At 41.9% G+C, this 22,276-nt stretch overlaps 1 pseudogene; it reads left to right on the top strand.

Moving 5' to 3' along the window:
* Window positions 1-8,286: 8,286 nt before the first annotated feature.
* Window positions 8,287-22,011, top strand: LOC132658800 (endogenous retrovirus group PABLB member 1 Env polyprotein-like; annotated as a pseudogene).
* The last annotated feature ends 265 nt before the right edge of the window (window positions 22,012-22,276 follow it).

Consider the following 22,276-nt stretch of genomic DNA (forward strand, 5'->3'; position numbering starts at 1 on the left):
ATTTGCACATTTCTTCTTGAGTCACCGAATCCAACTCTGCTCATCCCCACCTGGTTACTGTAACAAGCCGCACCTGCATCTCTATCAGGGCGGGTGCATGCACCCCTGCACTATGTATTTTCTTTCTCCTTTCCCTTCAGAATCTCTAGACTCCCAGACACCACCCGCAAAAGGGGCAGTGATGAAGGGGAGGTTGTGACTCTCATCCACAGCCTGGGTCAAAGCACAACTGTGTTATATATAACCTCTTTCACTCTTAGAATGAACGTTATCTTTTAGCTTTCCTCCTGGTTCTTGGCCAGCCCACTCACTGTTTTTTCCCCTCCTTAGGTCCATTCCCTGTGTTTCTCCTTTGCCGTTTTCTGTGTCTGTCTGGTCCACCAGTGTGATATTCCCATCATCAACCTCACATCACTGGTCTTGTTATTTCAAGCATTGCAGATACATCCTGAAACATGCTAGTAAGCAATGTGTGTGTACTAAATGAAGGAATATGTTTAATGACTGACAGGAAAAGCATCTCCTCCATGTAGGAGTCAGTATATAGCTGTCGTATTTGTAGCAGCGTACATAAAGCCTTGTGTCTTGTTCCAGACACTGTAGGGGTGTGGCTCTGTCGTCATGTCCTGTTGACCTTGCATGTCCCCTAAGGCTACGTAGGCAAGGCTAAGTTGCAGGCTGACTTGAATCTTGGCAGAGAACCTACTATTGCTCTTGCAGCAAGGGGAGATAAGCAGCCTGATGAAGAGCTGCTATGAGGCCGTTTCTCACCTGCCTCCTTATCCAGCTGGAGGTGACACAAAGATGTTACTCATCCACCCCTGGTTTCAGGTGAACATAGGATGGTCTCCGTAGCCCCAGCTCAGAGTACAGCTGTGGACTACAGAGCTGCTCACTGCCATAGGGCACAACTGCGGGCTCCTTCCTGGCAGAGACCCACAACCTGTTGTGCCTGTTACTGAGGCCTTCCAATTCAGTGTCAAACCATGGGACTAGGGACAAGGCAACTGACACCAGGGTCATATTGCTTCTGCACTGTCTCTAAGTTAGAATCTGAAACCATTTTGGGTCATTGCCTCCTTACTGCTCAAGCCCGTAGAAGGTGACAAGCCAAACTAACAGCTGCAGTGGTTCACTGTGGCCCTGTAGCTCCTGCTGTGTTACTTAGGGACTGGCTGCCTGACTACGTGACAGAGTCTGGCGTTGAGTTGTGTGATGTTGCGTGACCGGAATATTGGCTTATTTTGTCATCACACATAGCAAGGAGCACAGTTTCCACCACATACTATGACTTAGGGTAGCCTTGTCAGTCCTCATTAACAAACCCACCATAGAATGGATGCCCTGTCTGATGCCAGCTATTGAATCAATATATTTATTTAGGCAAAATGTGTTTCTGAAGTCCAATTCATTTTAAAAGTGAACCTTATAGTCTACCTGAAATTCAAAATCTGTATCACTTGTGAGAGAATTGTAACTGTAAAGGTAAGTGTTTAAATGAAAAAATGGAGTAAAGTAAGCCATATCCATTTGCAATGTAATGCCTACTTCATGTTATCTTGTTTATTCTTCATAACAAATATTTAGTGTAAACTTGTAATTTCCATTTTAGAAATGGGGAAACAGATCCAAAGGATGTAAATACCTTTCTCACCTTCACACAGTATGTGTCAGAGCCAGTACTGATACTCTTAGTTATGCCACATGCTGTGCTTAGTCGCTCAGTCGTGTCCTAGTCTTTGCCACCCCATGGACTGCAGACCGTCAGGCACCTCTATCCATGGGGATTCTTCAGGCAAGAACACTGGAGTGGGTTGCCGTGGCCTCCTCCAGGGGATCTTCCCAACACAGGGGTCAAACCCAGGTCTCCAGACTGCAGGCGGATTCTTTACCATCTGAGCCACTAGGGGAGCCCAGTTAGGTCATGTCATAGCCAATTAAGGAGACAGAGCAGATAAGACTCAAGTCATTTTGGCTCACAAAGTTCCCCTCATTCCTTTCCCTTTTCTTCTAGCTAGGATCTAATCTTGTCAGGCAGTTCCATGACCTAGGGGCTTTTTTACATACTTTTTGGTAAGATGGGATACTCTAAGTTAAGTCTCGTGGTAGATTTGAACCTCCCATTTTCAGTCCTTTTGGACCTGGATTTTCATACCTCTGTAAGGGCACAATAGCTGCTATTTATAATCCTGTTATTCGCCAAGCAGAGTGAATTCTGAATAAGTCCTTTGTTGCACAAATATGTATTTTTTGGTGTGTGAGGATGCAGACGGGGGCTAAGAGATGTAAACGTTATTATGTTAATAATAAGGATATAAGGGAGGAATCAGATAGCTGGAGGACTTCCCTGTAGCTCAAACGGTAAAGAATCTGCAGGAGACCAGGGTTCGATCCCTGGGCTGGGAAGATCCTCTGGAGAAGGGAATGGCAATCCACTTCAGTATTCTTGCCTGGAGAATTCCATGGACAGAGAAGCCTGGCCCGCTACAGTTCATGGGGCTGCAAACGGTCGGACATGACTGAGTGATTCACTCTGGAGGGCTTCTGAGATCTGGTGACTATCAAGCCAATGGACGACACCATGGAGAAAAAAAGATGTTTGTGGCTGCTCTCTCCCTGCAGCCAAAAAACCTGGAAGGCAAGTCAGAAATGTGTGAAAGATACGCTGTGCCATTTGCCATGGACATTGACAGCAGTTTTTGTCCTGTCTCCCTACAACCTTTAACAATGGCTTTGGCATTCCATTTCTCTACAGGACAATACAAATATATTAAGTTTTTAAAAATGTTTCTCTGTCAATGATTTCATCAGGGACACCATATGAGATTTGGGTGGCACGTTTTGTAAACCCATTTATTCAAGAGAAGACTTCAAGAGAAGCTTTTATGAATTTTTTACGTGTGGGTATATATATATATATATATATGTATATGCATTAACATGTAGATTACACCTAAAGCATATGTTATGACCAAATTTTTTTAACCCTAGAAGTGCAAGGGTGGTTTAAACGTACAAGGTTACCAATGCAATTCACCACATTAATAGAAAAATGGAGGGAAAACAATTCTATGATCACAACTGATGCAGTATAAGGGTTTGATAAAAATTAATCTATATTCAAGACAGCAAACTAGGAATAGAATGGAACTTACTCTGACAAAGTATATCTACAAAAAAGCAACGTAAACAGGTTGTAATGGAGAAGATTTTTCATTTTCTATTGGGGAAAATGCCGATTATCACTTGCTTTAGTCAAGACTATTCTGGCCAGGTTTGTTCAATGCTGCGGAATGAGGAAAGGTTTAAGGTTTAAGCCAGTAGAAATCGTTGATATTCAAATCTAATAGTATACTTTGAAAAGCAAAAACAATCTGGATCTAAATTTGTGGAATTAATATGCGTATTTAGAGGCATTGTTGGACAGAAAATCAATATACCGACATTCTATCTCTACATACATCCTCAGCTAGACAATAAAAATCGCAAACCATGAATTTTCAATAACATTAAATACCCGGGGATAAATTTAACAAAACATGTGCCAGTAGAAGACAAAACTTTATTGACAGAATTTAGCAGTCAAATACACAACATAAGAACAGCATAGATGGTTTCAGTTTATCTTCTTTCAAGCAAATGGTTGCCCTTCACCTATAATATGAATATTTAAAAAGTTACTTAGCAGAACTTTATTTCGATGACAGGAGAGGTATACAAAGTTCACTGCAGTTGTAGTTTTATCAAATGGACTAAAACAAGAACACTAAGGGTGACCCTTTGGCTTACCTTCAGTTAATCCTCTCTAGGGATTTTATAGACTTTTCAAGCACATTACCAGTATTTTTAAAAACACACTACTCTTCCTAGTTATACAAGAAAATAAGGACACTGAGTTCAGAACAAATGAAATCAATGGAGCCTATCAGAAGGTAGTTTTCAGTAGAAGGCGAAACTGTGTACACATTCCGTAAAATATCTAATAACAAAAAACGCCCTAAGGAAAACAAAATACACAAAAACTGAAACAAAAAATCGCCCAAAAGTATCATTTAAATGCATTGGTTTGAAATAATATTCCGAATATAGGATAGCTAAACAGTTGTTATCTCTGTTACTGCTTAAGTGAAGTAAAGAAAAAGGCCAGTATTGCATTTGTTTCTTCTCTACTGTGGAAAAGTGGAGAAATTTGCATTTGTTCTAATTTATGCCTGATATGGTTGTTTTAAGTCGGTTAAACATTTGTCCCCCTTTTTTCTTGTGGCCCTCATGTAATTCTAAATGTTTCTCTTCACCCTGGAAAGCATTCCAGTTGGTATAATAAACTATATAGTGACACTAATTTTAAGTCATTACTATCACTGGAGACATGGGGACATCAAAATGTGAAGCAGAAATACGACTGTTTCTCACAGCCACACCAAAAATGAAAGAAAAAAAAGAGAGAAAAAAAGAAAAAGGAGAGCAAGAGGGAGTATGAGTGAGAGAGAAAAGCAGGCAGGAAGAGAGAAGGAAAATCTGGAGAAGCAGATTTCTTTGTTTGTTTCTAAATGATACTGGCTTTTGAGAGAAAACTCTGACCAATTTCAAAAGTTCATCCACGGTATGTGTGATGTTTAGTTATTTAGTTACTGTGGGGTCTGTTAAATAGTATTTGTTTTTCCACCCTACTAGCCATTTCCTCAATATGCTGAAAATATTTGAGTTCCAGATTATACTCAGTTTTAATTGTATAATATAATGTTAATGTCTTGTTCTTATTTCCAATTACATATACTTGGGCTTTGTCCATTTTCTTCACAATTATGTAAACTGAGAGGAATGGACTGGCAGTTTGGGGTTGGCAGGTACAAACTATTATATTCAGAATGAATAAACAACAAGGTCCTACTATATAGCACAGGGAACTAATGTCCAATCTCCTGTGATAAATCACAAAAGAAAAGAATATTTTAATATGTGTGTATATAAATATATATATATTAACAAATTATGTAAACTAGCACATTGTCTTTATTTATTGGTTGAGTTTATTTTCCTCTTCCTAACAATTTATACCTGTCTTTTATTAAGTATCTTTTTCTTTATCCCTTAGGTTTATTCTGTTGCTCTTTTATTTACCTTTTATGTTGGATGTAGGATTTTATATTTATGTACCTTGTAATTTATGTATTTTCTTTTTAAATACCACACATATCGAGGGCTGAGATTTTTCTATGAGAACATTTTAATCATGTCCTGTAGTTACTTGAAAGTAGTCTGAAAGTTGTATTTTCATCTAATTGTTGTAATGGAATGGGGGGAAAAAAATGTAAAGTGAAAATATTTAGAAGGCCAGTACACAGTAAATTCTTCCCTAACTAGGAAGTTCTTTCTTTAAAATCAGAACTGTGCAATTCACTGTCAGCAATTTGGAAAGCACGTATGTGAAAGATACTAAGTTGATTACGAGGGAAGAACTAGAGTTACAATCTTTGGCCTTCAAAAGTGTTTAAACTCATGTATCAAAGAGGCAAAATAACATACTTGATATGGTTAGAGACGATTATATCATGAGGCTCAGATTTTTATTAGTTCCTTAAGAGTGAGACTGGGGTGTATGGCAAAATCATCCTAGTATTATAAAGTAATGATCCTCCAATTAAAATAAGCAACCTCCCCCGCCCAAAAAAAAGACCAGACGTGGGGACAGTTAGTGTGCTTAGCATAGGTCTCTTACTCACACCTGTCTTGAATATCACTGACTAAATGCACTCTCTCAACTAGATTAGCCACAGAAACAGGAAACTAGACTATCTTTTGCCATTTTACGATTCAGTCATTTCAAGGTTCACTGAGGAAAGGATTTAAAGTGCAACTAGTTTTTTAAGAGCTAGAGAATTCAAAATTTGAGAGAATTTAGCAAACATCAAGCAGAATGTTGGCTCATTTTCTTTTTTAAAAAAATTAATTGATTTTAATTGGAGGCTAATTACAATATAGTGGTGGTTTCTGACATACATTGACATGAATCAGCCACAGGTGTACATGTGTCCCCCATCAGAATATGAAATCTCAATTCCCCTGTTATAATTTGATTCATGATTATATTTTATGATAAATACATCATAAAAAAAAACAGAGTATTCTTGTATGCATTCCGTCGAAGAGAATCAGAGAATGCAAAAATTAGCATCGAAAAATCAGCATTTTAGTGTATCTGTTCTGAATTCACAATTTATATGAGTAAAGGTGAGTTTAAAAGTTAAGGGATTTCACAGAATCACACACATTATGCTAAAGCTGGTACTGGAACCTACTTGGATGCCTAAGCATATCTCATATAAACTGATATTGATTACAAATGCATTCCATATTTGCTACAAGCAGAAATTATAAAAGAATCTGAAAATTTTTAGCTGTTGCTTAAAGTACTTATATTCAAGAGAAGAAAACGGTTTCCTATTTTCAATTCAATATGGCTTTGATCCTGTCTGTTTCTTTATTTGAAAGTCTGTAAGTCAGGCACTCAGGCATCTGGGGTCTGAACTATCTTTCAACGAATATGTGAACTCTATTATTAAAATAACAGTAATGTTCCCTCTATATTAGTAAAGATATACTATTCTGAAAAACAGAAACAACATAAATTATTTTCTGAATGGATGACATACCTGCTTCTGGCATTTCAACAGGCTCTATATTTGATGCAAACTCCTCCCTGACATCAGGACCATCTCCACCTTCACCCCCAGTCTTTGCCAAAGACAATTCCTGGAGATCAGCTTCCAGGCCAGAATCTTTTTTAAAAAAAAATGCATCAATTCAGCTGTAAAGCATACAGTATAAACAAGGGAATGATGATATTCATTCCCTCGGTGTTATGAATTCAAAGCCTTAGGTTGTTATGCTAAAAATGTGATGAATAAGAACCTCAGGAGCATTACTCCGGGAATGTTTTCCTGGAGAAAAAGGAAAGCAGAATTTTCCAAATGTTATTACCATTTTCCTTTTCCAGGGTTGTCCTCAGACAACTTAGTTGCTCCCCTCTCTTTGTCTTGAAAACAAGGGAAAATTTGAGCAACCACACTAACCTACAACCTATACTCTCCTCAGATTTTTAGGAATTATCTGAAGTCTTTTTCTAATGTTTCCTTTCCTCCTCTTATTGGTTATGTCTTAAGGCATGATGCACAGATACACTTTACCTTCAGAGGCATCCTTCTCCTCCTCTTCATCACGATTCACTGGATCCTCTCCATGGACCTCCTCCTTTCTAGGTGTGATATCCTGAATCTCAGCTGGTGGTTCCTCTTGTTCAGGTTGCTCAACACTGGGCTGCTGGTCCCAGTAGAGTGTGCATGCAAATAAAAACCTTTTGTTGTTAATACATCTAACAGCATAAATATATCTGATCCTAAGTAAACCTAACAACATTTTCCCAACACAATTCTATGCACTTACTTTGAATAAAGTTACTCTTCCCACAGAGAAGAGTTAGCTCCCATAAGAGTTACCCAGAAAGACTTTGGAAGTTATTTCAATCTATGTTGGGATGGAAGTATGCAGTCTGTTGTTAATAAGCAGGAGGAGGGAGTCACTGGGCACATTTCCAGGGAGTTTAACAGGATACTCCTCCAGGCAACACCAGACTGTAATACATCTGGATCAATGTTCCTTCCTAAGACAAACTGTCACCCTTTATCAGCATGGAAGACCTTTATCACTGCATCTGTACTACTTAACATCATTTTCTCAAAAAGAAACTTGTGCTAATAGAAAACATCAAATGGTAAGGTACTCACGACCACAGGTTCATCCAGCTGGGAGGAATCTTGATCTGTAGGTCCCAATGTTGATGCCACCTGCCCACTCATATTTCTCCCTGAAAGTAGAATATTGTGATTTAGAAAATGTATTTAAGACTACAGCTATATTTGATCACTTTTATGACCATATGGTGACTTTTTTTTTTAATGTGAAAATACATTCAAAAGAAAACTCTGGTTATGTATGAGTGTACATGCATTCAATTACACCAAATACAGTCACTTGCAAAGCCATTTGTGTCTTTCCTACGCTGGCAGAGAAATCACCTTCAGATACACAGGAAGGCTGAATTTTTGTGAGGAAGTTTGATTTCACACCAGAATTCTCCATCATGAAGATGTTTAGTGACATACTGCTAGGAATTTAAACACTCAGGACTATTGCTCTTGTCACACTCCTATTCACCAGACCTATTTTCCCCAACTCCTTGGAATTCAGTTGGAACACGAAGAAAGCCTCAGTCTTTCCAGCCTGACTATGGCGATTTTCTCAGTGTTTCTGGCCGAGGTGAGGCTGCATACAGAGCAACCGGTCCACTTCTCTCTTGGCACCTTACCACAAAGCTCGCGATACAGTCACAACCTCTCTACGGTCCGGTTTCTAGGCCTTTCCTTAATCGCCCACCCCGCCCCCTGCCCACGTCCCACTGCCGGCCCCAGATTCTGTGCTCTGTCGTCAGTTCCAGAGCCCCAACGAACCAGATATCTCAAATAGCACCCCCAAGTCTCCCCCTACCATCATCCTACCCCCTGCCCTCCTCTGCCCACTGCCCTTCCTCTCCAGCCACCAGGGCAAGAACTATGGCGTCGCGACACTTGTGAGGAGAAAGATGGCTACATTGAAGGCCTTCTGCCTCAAAGGCCCCAGATCGCACTGCCTGACCCGCCCAAAACTCGCTGGCTCCCCGTCACATACACGCACACTTAAACTCCAGACAGGACACATTTGTGAACCTACCTGGTGAGTCTCAAGTAGTGAGAAAGAACCGGGACTGAATAAACAGACCCGTCTCAGGCCCAACGCTCCTCAGAGAATGCTCAGGAACGCGTATGCGCAACAAGGGGCATGCGCAGCAAGGGGTGCGTGCGCGCGCACACGAACACACTGCGCATGCTCCCTGCGTTGGGCGCGTGCAGTGCAGGTTGAGGTTTTCCCGCCATTGAGGCAGAGTCCTGGACCCGCAGGGTCTTTGGAGGATGAGAAAGGGGCTTGAGGACTATATTTTTTTCTTTCCAGTGCAGTCTTTCTTATGCATCCACACACTGTGGTGATAGGTAGTCCCAGGTTACCCTTAGTGGAGAATGTGTCTCTGAAAGACAATCATGAGAGACATAGATATTATGTTTTTTAATATCTATTTTTATACATGCTTTGATAAACCAATTCCTTCTCTGCTTTTGGGTTTTCCATCATACTCCCAATGGCTTTACTCACTTCCATGGAATAAGTACATAGATAGATACCTCTGTTTCCACTTTTTTCTTGGGGCACTGCACATGTAAATCTCTGAACTGGTAACTAGTGTCTCTGAATATACCTCTGGTTCCTATACAGTATTGTCTTTTTAGCATCGGACTTTACTTTCACCACCAGGCACACCCACAGCTGGGTGTTGTTTCCACTTTGGCTTAGCCTTTTCATTCCTTCTGTAGCTATTTCTTCACTCTTCTCCACTAGCACATTCTTCTTATTCTATATAGCGGGAATTTTCCTACTTACTAGGAGTTTTAATTTTCCCAATTTTACCCAAGAGAAAGGAAAGCATGTTCACACTAGGATCTTTACTCAAATATTCTATTCATGTACTCCTAATAGCCAAAACTAGAAACAGCCCAACTATTCAAGAACTGGCATATAGATGGAAGAAAAACAGAAGAGTATACTCGTACAAAAGAACACTACACAGTCATTTCAAAAGGAACTACTAATGCATGTAACAGCAAGGATGCATCTCAGCTGTGCCAAGGAGAGATGTCAGACACAGAAAGCTATGTATGATATCATTTCATGTCAATGGATTTCTGGAAAAGCACAACTAGAGGCAGAGAACTATATCTCTGGTTGCCACGGTATAGGAGTGCAGGAAGGAGTATGAATTCAAATACCCCAAGGGAGCATTTTCAAACCAATGGGACATTTTCTATGTTTTTCTTGTCGTAGTATTTACACAATGGTATGCATATGTCAAAAGTCAACAAACGGTAATGCTTTAAAGCATTGACTTCTACTGTATATAAATTATATCTCAATACTTCACTTTTTTAAAAAGGAAAAGGATCGCTTAAGTATCTAAATACTGGTTATTGTATCCATCTAGACCTTGAGCTCATAGACATAAAAATCTTATTTGGAATTCTTCCCAGACCTGGCCAACTTCCAGGATTCCCCATGACACCTTTGTACCCTTATGACAGGACACAGAAACCTGGTCTTAACCAGGATTACAATTCCCTCTCCTTCACCTCAAATCAATATCCTTGCTGAGTTCTGTCCGTTTTACTTTGAAAATGTCTAATGCATCTACTTTTTCCCATGTCCACCACATCTGCTCTAGTCCAAAGCCCCCCTCCATTTAATTGTCAACCCCCTTCTAATGGGTCTCTCACATCCACTCAGGGTGCCTGGCTCCCACTCACCGCCCTCTCCCTCCCTCTCTTACAGTTGCAGAACGGTTTATGACTTTCTAGGTAAAGGCTACTGCCCTACACAAGAACTTGAAGGTATGGTCTAGCCCTTGCCCAGCTTGCTAACAACATGGAAAGTAAAGAATCCTCTTCTTCTCTCTCTTATGGGGCTTCATTCATACCCTCCAATTCCTCAAGCTTAGATTGTCCCATATTTCTGAAGCCTCTGGTTAGTAAACGCCTTCAAGCTAGGCTTCAACAGTATATGGAATGAGAACTTGCAGACATACAAGCTGGTTTTGAAGAGGCAGAGGAACAAGAGATCAAATTGCAACCTTCGTTAGATCATGGGGAAAGCAACGGAATTCCAGAAACACATCTACTTCTGCTTCATTGACTAGACTACCTCAAGGCCTCTGACTGTGTGGATCACAACAAACTGGAAAATTCTCAGAGATGGGAGTACCAGACTAGCTGACCTGTCTCCTGAGAAACCGGTATGAGGGTTAAGAAGCAACAGTTAGAATAAAACATGGAACAACGGACTGCTTCAAAGTTGGGAAAGGAGTAAGACAAGGTTGTATAGTGTCACTCTGCTTACTCAACTTACATGCAGAGCACATCATGGGAAATGCTGGGCTGGATGACTCACAAGCTGGAATCAAGGTTGCTGGCAGAAATATCAACAAGCTCAGATGTGCAGATCATACCACTTCAATGGCAGAAACTGAAGACGAACTAAAGAACCTCTTGATGAGGGTGAAAGAGGAGAGTGAAAAGGCTGGCTTAAAACTCAACGTTCAAAAGGAGGCAAGAATATACAATGGAGTAAAGACAATCTCTTTAACAAGTGGTGCTGGGAAAACTGGTCAACCACTCGTAAAAGAATGAAACTAGATCACTTTCTAACACCACACACAAAAATAAACTCAAAATGGATTAAAGGTCTAAATGTAAGATCAGAAACTATAAAACTCCTAGAGGAGAACATAGGCAAAACACTCTCAGACATAAATCACAGCAGGATCCTCTATGATCCACCTCCCAGAATGCTGGAAATAAAAGCAAAAATAAACAAATGGGATCTAATTAAAATTAAAAGCTTCTGCACAACAAAGGAAAATATAAGCAAGGTGAAAAGACAGCCTTCTGAATGGGAGAAAATAATAGCAAATGAAGCAACTGACAAACAACTAATCTCAAAAATATACAAGCAACTTCTGCAGCTCAACTCCAGAAAAATAAACGACCCTATCAAAAAATGGGCCAAAGAACTAAATAGACATTTCTCCAAAGAAGACATACGGATGGCTAACAAACACATGAAAAGATGCTCAACATCACTCATTATTAGAGAAATGCAAATCAAAACCTCAATGAGGTACCACTTCACACCAGTCAGAATGGCTGCGATCCAAAAATCTGCAAGCAATAAATGCTGGAGAGGGTGTGGAGAAAAGGAACCCTCCTACACTGTTGGTGGGAATGCAAACTAGTACAGCCACTATGGAGAACAGTGTGGAGATTCCTTAAAAATTGCAAATAGAACTACCTTATGACCCAGCAATCCCACTTCTGGGCATACACACCAAGGAAACCAGAATTGAAAGAGACACATGTACCCCAATGTTCATCGCAGCACTGTTTATAATAGCCAGGACATGGAAACAACCTAGATGTCCATCAGCAGATGAATGGATAAGAAAGCTGTGGTACATATACACAAAGGAGTATTACTCAGCTGTTAAAAAGAATTCATTTGAATCAGTTCTGATGAGATGGATGAATCTGGAGCCGATTATACAGAGTGAAGTAAGCCAGAAAGAAAAACACCAATACAGTATACTAACACATATATATGGAATTTAGGAAGATGGCAATGACGACCCTGTATGCAAGACAGGGAAAGAGACACAGATGTGTATAACGGACTTTTGGACTCAGAGGGAGAGTGAGAGGGTGGGATGATTTGGGAGAATGACATTCTAACATGTATACTATCATGTGAATTGAATCGCCAGTCTATGTCTGACGCAGGATGCAGCATGCTTGGGGCTGGTGCATGGGGATGACCAGAAAGATGTTATGGGGAGGGAGGTGGGAGGGGGGTTCATGTTTGGGAATGCATGTAAGAATTAAAGATTTTAAAATTTAAAAAATAAAAACTAAAAATTAAAAAAAAAACTCAACGTTAAAAAATATAAGATTATGGTATCCAGTTCTATCATTTCATGGAAAACAGAAGGGGGGACTTGGATGCATGGACAGATTTAATTGTGGAGGCTCCAAAATCACCGTGGATGGTGATTGCTGCCATGAAATTAAGACACTTGATCCTTGGAAGAACAGCTATGAGAAAGCTAGTAGACATGCATGCTCATTGCTTCAGTCGTGTCTGACTCTTTACGACCCCATGGACTGTAGCCTGCCAGGTGCCTCTGTCCATGGGATTCTCCAGGCAAGAATACTTTAGTGGATTGCCATGCCCTCCTCCCATAGGGCATGGCAGGGCATCTTCCCAACCCAGGAGTGAAACCCATGTCTCCTGCATCCCGTGCATTGCAGGGAGATTTTTTTTTTTAACACTTTATTTATTTTTTACTTGAGGGATAATTGCTTTACAGAATTTTGTTGTTTTCTGTCAAGCATAAACAAGAATCAGCCATAGGTACACCCATGCAGGCGAGTTCCTTACCACTGAGCCACCAAGGAAGCCCATGTCAAACCTAGACAGCGTAGTATAAAGCAGAGACACCACTTTGCCGACAAAGGTCCGTAGAGTCAAAACTGTGGCTTTTTCAGTAGTCATGTACAGATGTGTGAGTTCGATCATTAAGAAGGCTGAGTGACAAAGAATTGACGCTTTCGGTTTGTGGTGCTGGAGAAGACACTTGACAATCCCTCGGACAGCAAGGATATCAAAACAGCCAATCCTAAAGGAAACCAACTGAATATTCACTGGCAGGACCGATGCTGAAGCTGAATCTCTAATACTTTGGCCTCCTGATGGGAAGAGCTGACTCACAGGAAAAGACCCTGATGTTGGTGATCAGGATGGGAAGCGTAAAGCAGGTTATGCCCTGGTGACTGCTGAACAGGTTTTACAAGCAAAATCTCTCCCCCAGGGAACCAGTGCTCAGTTAGTGGAACTTTTGGCTCTGAACTGAGCTCTAGAGTTAAGCAAAGGGCAGCGAGCAAATGTCTACACTGATTCTAAGTATGCTTATTTGACTTTACAGGCTCATGCTGCAATATGGAAGGAAAGAGAGTTTAAAAGGGCAACAAGAGAACGTATTAAGCATTTTAGAGAGATCCAGAGACTTTTAACGAATATATATTGTCCTAAAGAATTAGCTGTTATGCATTGCAAAGGGCACAGCAGGGATGGGAGTAAAGTAGCTGAAGGTAATCAGCTGGGTGACTGTCAAGCCAAAAAAGCTGCACTTTAGGAAACCCCTTCAGTGCAGATACCTTTGATCTGGACAGGTCCTGTGGAACAGGAAAACCCACAATATACTCAGGAAGAATTTAAAAGATATGAGAAAAGAGGAGCAAAGAGTACTGATAAAGGATGGCTACGGTCCAAGGATGGAGATTAATAATTCCTGAAAATACTCTATGGAAATTTCTTAAGGGTTTATATCAGAGTTTTCGTTGAGGTGTAGAAAGTACTTCAGGTCAGTTCAGTTCAGTTCAGGCACTCAGTCGTGTCTGACTCTTTGCCACCCCATGCATTGCAGCATGCCAGGCCTTGCTGTCCAGCACCAACTACCGGAGTTTACCCAAACTCATGTCCATCGAGTCGCTGATGCCATCCAGCCATCTCATCCTCTGTCGTCCCCTTCTCCTCCTGCCCCCAATCCCTCCCAGCATCAGGGTCTTTTCCAATGAGTCAACTCTTCACATGAGGTGGCCAAAGAATTGTAGTTTTGCTTTAGCATCAGTTCTTCCAATGAACACCCAGGACTGATCTCCTTTAGATGGATTGGTGGGATCTTCTTGCAGTTCAAGGGACTCTCAAGAGTCTTCTCAAACAACACAGTTCAAAAGCATCAATTCTTCAGCGCTCAGCTTTCTTCACAGTCCAAGTCTCACATCCATACATGACCACTGGAAAAACCATAGCCTTGACTAGACAGACCTTTGTCGGCAGAGCAATGTCTATGCTTTTGAATATGCTATCTAAGTTGGTCATAACTGTGCTTCCAAGGATTAAGCTTCTTTTACTTTTGAAAGATTGTTGCTGAAGGAAAAGATGCTGTGATTCTTGGCCTCCAGAGGAGAAGAATTCAATCCGTGGCCAGAGACAAGGCTTGATCACTCAGAGCTTTTGTGTAATAAAGTTTTATTAAGCTATAAAGGAGATAGAGAAAGCTTCTGGCATAGGCATCTGAAGGGGGCAGAAAGAGTACCCCCCTGCTAGAGGAAAGGAACAGAATGGGAAAGACTAGAGATCTCTTCAAGAAAATTAGAGATACCAAGGGAACATTTCATGCAAAGATGGGCTCAATAAAGGACAGAAATGGTATGGACCTAACAGAAGCAGAAGATATTAAGAAGAGGTGGCAAGAATACACAGAAGAACTGTCCAAAAAAGATCTTCATGACCCAGATAATCACGATGGTGTGATCACTCATCTAGAGCCAGACATCCTGGAATGTGAAGTCAAGTGGGCCTTAGAAAGCATCACTAGGAACAAAGCCACTGGAGGTGATGGAATTCTAGGTGAGCTGTTTCAAATCCTGAAAGATGATGCTGTGAAAGTGCTGCACTCAATATGCCAGCAAATTCGGAAAACTCAGCAGTGGCCACAGGACTGGAAAAGGTCAGTTTTCATTCCAACCCCAAAGAAAGGCATTGCCAAAGAATGCTCAAACTACCGTACAATTGCACTCATCTCACATGCTAGTAAAGTAATGCTTAAAATTCTCCAAGCCAGGCTTCAGCAATACGGGAACCGTGAACTTCCTGACGATCAAGCTGGTTTTAGAAAAGGCAGAGGAACCAGAGATCAAATTGCCAACATCTGCTGGATCATGGAAAAAGCAAGAGAGTTCCAGAAAAACATCTATTTCTGCTTTATTGACTATGCCAAAGCCTTTGACTGTGTGGATCACCATAAACTGTGGAAAGTTCTGAGAGAGATGGGAATACAGACCACCTGACCTGCCTCTGAGAAATCTGTATGCAGGTCAGGAAGCAACAGTTAGAACTGGACATGGAACAACAGACTGGTTCCAAATAGGAAAAGGCTGTATATTGTCACCCTGCTTATTTAACTTATATGCAGAGTACATCCTGAGAAATGCTGGACTGGAAGAAACACAAGCTGGAATCAAGATTGCTGGGAGAAATACCAATAACCTCAGATATGCAGATGACACCACCCTTATGGCAGAAAGTGGAGAGGATCTAAGAAGCCTCTTGATGAAAGTGAAAGAGGAGAGTGAAAAAGTTGGCTTAAAGCTCAACATTCAGAAAACGAAGATCATGGCATCCGGTCCCATCACTTCATGGGAAATAGATGGGAAACAGTGGAAACAGTGTCAGACTTTATTTTGGGGGGCTCCAAAATCACTGCAGATGGTGATTGCAGCCATGAAATTAAAAGACGCTTACTCCTTGGAAGGAAAGTTATGACCAACTTAGACAGCATATTCAAAAGCAGAGCCATTACTTTGCTGACTGAGGTCCATCTAGTTAAGGCTATGGTTTTTCCTGTGGTCATGTATGGATGTGAGAGTTGGACTGTGAAGAATGCTGAGCGCCGAAGAATTGGTGCTTTTGAACTGTGGTGTTGGAGAAGACTCTTGAGAATCCCTTGGAGTGCAAGGAGATCCAACCAATCCATTCTGAAGGAGATCAGCCCTGGGATTTCTTTAGAAGGAATGATGCTAAAGCTGAAACTCCAGTCCTTTGGCCACCTCATGCGAAGAGTTGATGGACGTGAGTCTGAGTGAACTCCAGGAGTTGGTGATAGGCAGGGAGGCCTGGCGTGCTGCGATTCATGGGGTTGCAAAGAGTCAGACACGACTGAGAGACTGAACTGAACTGAACTGAACTGAACTGAACTGAGCAGTCCGTTAATGAAAGAAAGGAAAGTCTTAAAGCTCAGAATGGCAACAGGCCCGTCATCCATAAGATGTATTTTGGGATAATCTTGGCACCAGAGGATTCATCCCTGGCCACAGAAACCATTGACTTGAATCTTATACAAGGGCAGATTACCATACAAATGGTTTCATTTACATAGATTAGGGGAACAATGTCTGAGTATAACATACTGGTTTGTGAAGTAGGTTCTGAGCCATTAGGCGGAAGGGACTTGAAGACAGAGCTTGGGGTAATTGCATAGTACACTAACAGCTTAAGACAAACATTTCCACAAGAAAAATGCATTGGTTAACTCAAGGTTTGAAAATAGTTCACTTCAGGTGAAACCAGGTGTCATTATGGCAACAGAGTATTTTAAGAGAAACCTCCTTTAAAATTTGTAATGTGCCGCTGCTGCTGCTAAGTCGCTTCAGTCGTGTCCAATTCTGTCTGACCCCAGAGACGGCAGCCCACCAGGTTCCTCTGTCCCTAGGATTCTCCAGGCAAGAACACTGGAGTGGGTTGCCATTTCCATCTCCAATGCATGAAAGGGAAAAGTGCAAGCAAAGTCGTTCAGTGGTGTCCGACTCTTAGCGACCCCATGGACTGCAGCCTATCAGGCTCCTGGGTCCATGGGATTTTCCAGGCAAGAGTACTGGAGTGGGTTGCCATTGCCTTCTCCATTGAAATGTGTATCCGTTCAGCTCATTTCAGTCACTCAGTCGTGTCCGACTCTTTGCAACCCCATGAATTGCAGCACGCCAGGCCTCCCTGTCCATCACCAACTCCTGGAGTTCACTCAGACTCTCGTCCATCGAGTCAGTGATGCCATCCAGCCGTCTCATCCTCTGTCGTCCCCTTCTCCTCCTGCCCCCAGTCCCTCCCAGCATCAGAGTCTTTTGCAATGAGTCAACTCTTGCATGAGGTGGCCAAAGTATTGGAGTTTCAGCTTTAGCATCATTCCTTCCAAAGAAATCCCAGGGCTGATCTCCTTCAGAATGGATTGGTTGGATCTCCTTCATTCCCGGGACTCTCAAGAGTCTTCTCCAACACCACAGTTCAAAAGCACCAATTCTTCGGCGCTCAGCCTTCTTTAAAGTCCAACTCTCACATCCACACATGACAACTTGCATAGAGAAGGAAAAAATATTGGTAGTTTGTTTCCTTCTGCCGCTTAAGAGAGATAAAAAATGCCTGATGCTTGCAGCCTATTTCTTCCGTTTGGAGACCCCTGGCTTTCCTGCCTGTTACCCTCTCTATTTCATGGCTGCAGTCACCATCTGCAGTGATTTTGGAGCCCAAAAAAATAAAGTCTGACACGGTTTCCACTATTTCCCCATCTACTTGTCATGAAGTGATGGGACCAGATGCCATGATCTTCGTTTTTTCAATGTTGAGCTTTAAGCCAATGTTTTCACTCTCCTCTTTCACTTTCATCAAGAGGCTTTTTAGTTCCTCTTCACTTACTGCCATAAGGGTGGTGTCATCTGCATATCTGAGGTGTTTGATATTTCTCCCGGCAATCTTGATTCCACCTTGTGCTTCCTTCAGCCCAGCGTTACTCATGATGTACTCTGCATATGAGTTAAATAAGCAGGGTGACAATATGCAGCCTTGACGTACTCCTTTTCCTATTTGCAACCAGTCTGTTGTTCCATGTCCAGTTCTAACTGTTGCTTCTTGACCTGCATATAGGTTTCTCAAGAGAGTACTTACCTGATGGCTTCTCATTTGTTTGAAGGGAAAAATGTAATGAAAATTTAAAGGACATTATCAAAAGTTCTTAGGTTTGTCAGAAAAATAACCCAAAGACTGAAAAGCTAGTAAAATCTGGATTACAATGAAGTTGAAAATATCCCAGAGAAGACTGGGAAATTTATTTTACTCATACACCAAAAGCTAATGGATATTCTTGCTCACACGTTTGGGTGGATACTTTTCCTGGATGGATTGAGGCTTTTCCCTGTCGCAGTGAACTGGCTAAGGAGGTTATAAGAATTTTAATCTATGAATTATCCCCAGGTTTGGGCTGCCATGGAGGCTTCAGAGTGACAATGGCTCTGCCTTTAAAGCGGCTCTAACTCAGGGGATGTCTAAAGCTCTAGGAATAGAATATCACTTACACTGTTCCTGGAGACCCCAAGCCTCTGGAAAGTTTGAAACAGCTAGCGACATTATCAAGAGACATCTGTGCAAATTAACTCAAGAGACACAGGACAATTGGATTAAAGTTCTACCCATAGCTTTAATGAGGGCTGGGACTGCTCCCCCAAAGGAGGGGCTGTCCCCCTTTGAATGTATTTATGGAAGGCCTTTCTTATGCACAGAGATTTTTATACACCCTGAAGCCTTAGAATTAACTAATCATGTAACTCAGCTCTCAGCTTTTCAACAGGCATTAATGGAACCCCGGCAGGTGACTCCTGACCCAGCCTCTGAGTCAAGCAAGCCTCTATTTCAGCCAGGAACTGAGGTCCTGAAAAAAACATTGGGATCTGGGGGCCAATCCCTCGAACCCGTCTGGGAAGGACCTTACCAGCTATTCTTTCTTCTCCCACAGCTGTCAAAGTGCCAGGAATTGATTCGTTGGTGCATCACACTCGAGTTTAAGAGGTGGCACCCTGACCAGAACTAAGTGACGTCATTTTGTGTCTTTACTTTCTATGCTCTCACTTTGTACTTTTCCGATGGGGCTGGTAATCTGTGTGAGCCTCCTTCTGCTGACTCCAAAAATCCTGAGTCTGCCGTTTGATCCTCAAGACAGTGCCTTCCTGTCCTGGGCTCCCTCCTATGCTGCATTCCACAAGCGGTCTAACTGCTGGGTCTGCAGAGTGCTCCCTTCTTCATCAGTGGAAAGCTTCCTCCTGGGGTCCAGCCCCGGCGGATCCAGGGTAATTCGAAGCGGGGATGGAGTCAGCGTCCTAGGAATTAATTGCTTAATTAAAGATAAGAAGGGAGATTAGAAAGAAATAGTGTAGTAGGAAAATACTAGTGGAGAAAAAGAGGCTGAATAACTTGGTTTACGTGGAATACCAATAAAACTCCAAGACAAGGAGTTTGCACCACCTACATAGGCCACAGGCGTCTTTCCATTCTCCCAAAGGAGAGGACACAGTGAGGCCTCCCCGGTCAGACCTTAGAAGCCCAGGCAAAATTAGCAGGCTTGGCAAGTATCTTCGCTCCAGATGAGAATTCAGCCAGAAGGAGAAAGAAAGAATGACAGGGGGGAATCAGTCTTTCCAGAAACTGATCTGGTTTCTTTATTTTCAGGTTTGCTTATATACCTTTTGTTACACATAGAGACAAATGGAAATTTTAGTCACGCGGGAGTCAGCAGTCCTGACCTTTATCAAAATCAGGTGCTTCGTATAAACGTATACAAAAAGGTCTTTAGGGGTTTTACATCATCTTCTGGCTATGAGGCCTGCTGACATTTTATGATCCTTTCTTTCCTGATAACGGTCAGTCAACCAGAAACTTATTTTCCAGGGGTGACTTTTCTTAAACCAGGCACCACCCTCTGAAGGTACCAGATAAAGTTGCATTCCTATAGGGTGAGGGTGTAGTGGGTTACAATTAAGAAAGGAATTTACTTAGCCTAAGGTTAACATGACTAATCTTAAAGGTTAATACTTATTTCTCCTATATGCTAGTTATATATTCATTAACATGTATACGGGCAGGGGATTTAGCAGCAAACTTTGGCCCAATAAATGAAAAACCCTTCACCAACATGATTTTTCTCTTTAGAAAAACCCAATGGTAACTAAGACTTTCAAAATACTCCAAACTCTCTGTGCTGCTTATGGTTGAGAGGTTGTAAACAATCATGTACCTAGTAGCAAGAGTGGGGATAATCCTGTCACACAAGCTGGTCTGCCAGCAGAGAGGTTTGACCTGAGACATCCCTGTCACGCCCAGGAATTTTTATTAACTGGAGCTGTAGGTTAACTCCTTCTCCGAGAGAGGTGGGGGACAGCCCCCCGTAAAGTCAGAGCTGTAGGTGAGAGCATAAAGCAGTAAAGTAGACAGACTCTGGTTTGGGGGTAGATGCTCGGGAACAGCGGGTTTCCTGAGGCTCGATCCCGCCTTTGCGTATGCCGAAGCCTCCTTCCTCATGACCTTTGCCACGGGCGGAGTTCCTCACGCTGGCTCCCGGCAGCTTCCCATGGTGGACATCTCCACTTCAAGGAAAAGACTTTCTCCAAGTCTGCGAATACCTTCCACAACAGTCATATGTGATGCCTCTTCTTAATCTGATGACATCTAACAACTCTAAGAGGGACCGGTACAACACTTTGTACTTTAGCTATGGACATAACATGGCTTTTAATTTTGATTATACATTGTCTCGATTTAATGACTATTTCGCTGCACATAAAGTAAATGGACCTAGATTTAGTTGCTTTTTACCTGACGTTTATCAAATATGGGATGATATGAGGTTATATGGCTAACTCCCTAAAAAGGACATCTAATGTCTACTGCCCCTATATGCTGGGAACAAATAGAGCCATCCCCAGAATTAGCCAACAACTTAATTATAATGATTGGAAACAATTGGGACTCCTGCCTCAGGAAATATGCAAGGTAATCATTCCCATATTTTCCAACCCCAGTTCAGGTCCTCCCTTTGCCTGGCCAGGCACTGATTGGGACTGGATATCTCAGTCCTGCTGGCTTGCTCCAAACGGGACCTATTGGATATGTGGCTCTTACCTATGGGCATGGCTTCTCCCTGGCTACATAGGGAGATGTACCCTAGGTCTAGCTTTTACTCGCGGCTTCATCTTTTCTGAGCTTCCAGAAAAGCCTGCTAATGTACCACACCTTAAACTCCGTGGGCAAGATCTGTATTTCGCTGGTGTGATTATTTGGCTGCAGTGTTTGTTCCCTCTCTGGGAACTACAGATGTTATGCTACGAGTGGATGCTTGGACTAATTTTACTCAACAGGCATTACAAGATTCTCAAAAAGCTATTTCAGCTCTTAATGCTGAACAAATACAAATTAGAAAGGTGGTTTTACCAAACAGATTGGCCTTCGATATTCTGACAGCTGCACGAGGAGGAACTTGTGCCATTATTCATACCCAGTGCTGTACATCTATACCTGATATGAGCACTAGTGTGACTCATTTTGCTAAACACACGAAGATGATGATTCAGGCTATGGATGCTCCTGAAGCCTCAATTGCCTCACTTTAGGAGACGTTAACTAAGTTCCCCATGGTGGAAAACTATCTTACTTGCAATAATTCTGATTGTTCTGTTTTTGCTGTTTGCTCCCTGCACCTATAACTGTGTAGCTAGATTTGTTTCTAGTCGCATGAAGGCTTTTAAGTTACAAATGGTTGCTCCAACTCCTGTGACTGCTGCAGCTTCCTCCAGCTACTACTTGGGACCCCTGGATCAGAGACCCTCAATATGAGGGTTAGGAGAATCTGTTGCCTCACCAAGTTAGTGACAACGCGCCTTCTCAGCTCGGAAGCAGTTATGGAATGAGAATGACGCCCTTTTCCCTAGGAAACATAATTCTCCTAAAAGGAAATAGGGGAATGGGAGGGTAACAGGAAGGAAGGCCAGGGGTCTCCAAACAAAGGAAACAGGCTGCAAGTGTCGGACATTTTTATATCTCTCTCTTAAGCGGCAGGAGGAAACAAATCAGTGTTCTATTTTTTCCCCTTCTCTATACAAATATAAAGAGAGAATTCTCTTAAAATTTTGTGTTGCCATGACACCTGGTTCGA

The sequence above is a fragment of the Ovis aries genome, chromosome X (genome assembly GCF_016772045.2).
Source record: "Ovis aries strain OAR_USU_Benz2616 breed Rambouillet chromosome X, ARS-UI_Ramb_v3.0, whole genome shotgun sequence".
In the NCBI taxonomy this organism is placed as follows: Eukaryota; Metazoa; Chordata; class Mammalia; order Artiodactyla; family Bovidae; genus Ovis; species Ovis aries.